The following is a 3,417-nucleotide window of genomic DNA, read 5'->3' as shown; positions in this document are numbered from 1 at the left end:
AACTGTGTCTGAGACACTCAGAGGGTGGGTGACTTTACTGACAAGTCATTGCTCCAATCCCCTGGCGGTAACCGCACGCGCTGGCTTTAATTCTACCAACAGGGGAATACCGGCGGAGGGGGCACCGGCGGCTGATGCTCTATCAGTGGGAGTGTCGGTCGGATGATGAGACAGAGGTCCATGAGGATATGAAGAGGTGTGCGTGAGATCCCTCCATGTTTTTTTCTGGCAAATAGAGGTGCTATGGGCATGCTTGTTTGTTTTTGTTGCTGTTGTTTTATGCTGAACTGAACAAAACTTAGCCTAGAGGCAGTTAAAGATACAAATACCAATGCAAATAACAAACTTAAATAAATAGATAAATAACTAAATAAATAAATAAATAAATAAACACATAAAATAAAATAAATTATAGACTGTATTAAATTCCGCATTCACATGCAGGTAATTGTAGTAAAAAGTTTTTTTTTTTTTTGTAAATACATTAAATGCGACACTGAACAACAAAATAGCTGGTGTTTTTGTAAGAAATTGAGATTTAAAATAAATGTAAAAAAAAATAGATTTAAAATCTGACTAAAGCTTTCTATTAAAATATAGCCCACCTAGGATGTTATGTCTTGCAGATATTTGAACATAAAGCATAAAAATTCAGAGAAAACTGTCTTTAACACTGTCTAATAAACATTACTAATCAATTTTTAAAAATATTTAAAATATTGAATGTAATGTATGATCTTCGTGATTTTTGGTGTAAAAAAATGAATGGTTTTGACCCATACATTGTGTTTTGACTATTGCTACACCATGCAATTAAACGTTTTGTGGTCCAATTTAGTCAAATATATCTTTGTATTGCCTAGTTTCATTCATTCATTCGCTTTTTGGCTTAGTCCCTTTATTAATCAGTGGCCGCCACAGCGTAATAAACCACCAACTTATCAAGCATATGTTTTACTCAGCAGATGCCCTTCCAGCTGCGACCCAGGACTGGGAAACAACCATACACACTCACATTCATAGTCGTACACTCCACCACACCAACACGGCGAAAACATGCTGACCTTCTTGCTGACAGGTGACAGTGCTACCCATTGAGCCATCGTGTCGCCTATTGTAATTTAATAAATGAATAAATAGATGATTTTAAAATAGTGGCGACACGGTGAGTAGCACGATAGCCTCACAAGGTTGTTGGTTGGAGCCTCGGATGGATCTGTTGGCATTTCTGTGTGGAGTTTGCTTGTTCTCCCCAAGTTGGCGTGGGTTTCCTCCAGGTGCTCTGGTTTCCCCCACAATCCAAACACATGCGCTATAGGTGAATTAAGCTAAATTGGCTGTAGTGTATGTGTATGGGTGTTTCTCAGTGATGGGTTGCAGCTGGAAGGGCATCCGCTGCATAAAACATATGCTCGATAAGTTGGCAGTTCATTCCGCTGTGGGGACCCCAGATAAAAAAAAAGAGACTAAACCGAAAAGAAAATGAATGAATGAATAATAAAAAAAAGGCACGTTAGTGTCTCCTCAATGTTTGATACAATAGTTTAGTTAGGCCTATTACTGTATATTCCTATTCTGTGACAACTTATTTTACATAAAGTGATTTCTTTTGAAATTGTGTGTACATTTTGGGAATTTTTATTGAACAAAAAACTTCTTATAATTTTTGCTACTGTATTTCGAATGCTAAAACTATTAAAAGGGGAACTATTATGCAAAAATCAATTTTATAAGGGGTTTAAACACAGTTGTGTGGCAGCATTGTGTGAAATGATCCAAAATATCATTATTTAAAATAGCCTCTAATGGTAAAAATGTATTCATTCTATCTTTTATAATCACACTTGATAAAAACAGTCTAAAAACAGAAACAATTGGATTGGCATTCTCCCTGTGCACATGTCATCAAAGGCAAAAAGCCCAGACTATACGTGAACCGTGCCCAGGCCCGATTCCCGGATCGTTTGTGAAGTGTGAGTGCTCTGAACCCGGCTTGTTCGCAGTTCAGTTGGCCGGCCCTGGCCCAGTTGGAAGAAGTGTGCCAGAGCACGGTTCACTAGGGCGCAGTATGCTTGTAAGTGCAAAGCATGCCTTAGCCCGAAACTGCAAGACGTGACTTTTAAGGGACCATTTCATATGTATTTATAAATCATTCTTACTATTCATTGCACGCAAACTGTCGTAGTTTATTAAAGATGCAAACCCCTCGCTGCACCGTCAGCAAACCTCCTAATTCCTGCAGCAAGAGGACTTTATGATTGTTTATGAGGGTCAAAAGTGCTGGATCTGTTCGGTGAAATATTTGACTGCGTGTCACTGCATCCCTAACCACTAAAACGACAGAACAGAAATGTCCACTATGCTGAGCAAGAGTGCTTTCTGAACAGCACAACATCAATGACGTAAGCATGCTCAGGCATGAATGCAATGTGAGTGTGGGCCATCGGGGGAGACGGGAGGGGGGACAAGCCTGCTTCGGCCCGGTTCAAAGCAACTGTACATAGTGTGAGTACCCCCTAAGTGATGATAACTGAGTGAAAAGCAGGCGTAAGCCATATCATTTATCTTCTTCTGAACCACTTCTGTTGACATTTTCAGTGTTTCAGAGAGATAACACTAGTCCTGTTTTAAATCTGGTGCAGAGGCATTTGTAACTCTGCCATTTTTTGTCGGTCACCAAAATGGTACAATTAGGATCAAAGCCTAAAAGGGTGAGTTTCAAAGAGTTATAAAACATTAAATGTTTGATATTTTGAGATGAAACTTCACATACACACTTTAGAGACATTAGAGACTTATTTTACATCTTGTAAAAAATTGGTCCCCTTAAAGGTTAAAAAAAAAATCACAAAACCAATCAAAATAAGATAAAATCTATATGGAAATAGGCTGAATAAAGTAGAAAAAAAAGATCGATTTATCCTCCTTAGACCCTGCCCATTGACTTGGGTCCTCTGTAGTGGACATTGCGTTTTCATTAATTTTCTTTGAATCTTTTGAGCTACTCTGTCAAGTCCATGTTCAGAGGACATCCTGTGATATGTCATTTGATTGGCTGGCATGATAGGAACCATTTCTTACACTGCATCCAAAATGGCCGACATACAAAAAAAAGTACATTTTATAGGAAGGAGAGAGGTATGTAAAATGTAGCTTTTAAATGTTTTTTTACTATTATTATTACATATATATTTATTTATTAAATTGTCAGGAACCATACATTTAGCGTTCAAAGCTGTTAACTTGTTTGTGTTTCAAAATATCACCTTTTTTAAATGTCCACTATAGTGGACACCAGGACCATCTGAATGTAATTAATGACTGCATGTTGTGGGGGCAAAACTAAAGCAGAGAGGATTCTTTATAAGAAAGTTGAGGGAGAGTCTGAAAATTAGACGGTTAGAGAATGACAATACG

The sequence above is a fragment of the Danio rerio genome, chromosome 14 (genome assembly GCF_052040795.2).
Source record: "Danio rerio strain M-AB ecotype USA chromosome 14, GRCz13ab, whole genome shotgun sequence".
NCBI lineage: Eukaryota > Metazoa > Chordata > Actinopteri > Cypriniformes > Danionidae > Danio > Danio rerio.
This window is presented reverse-complemented; position numbering follows the sequence as displayed.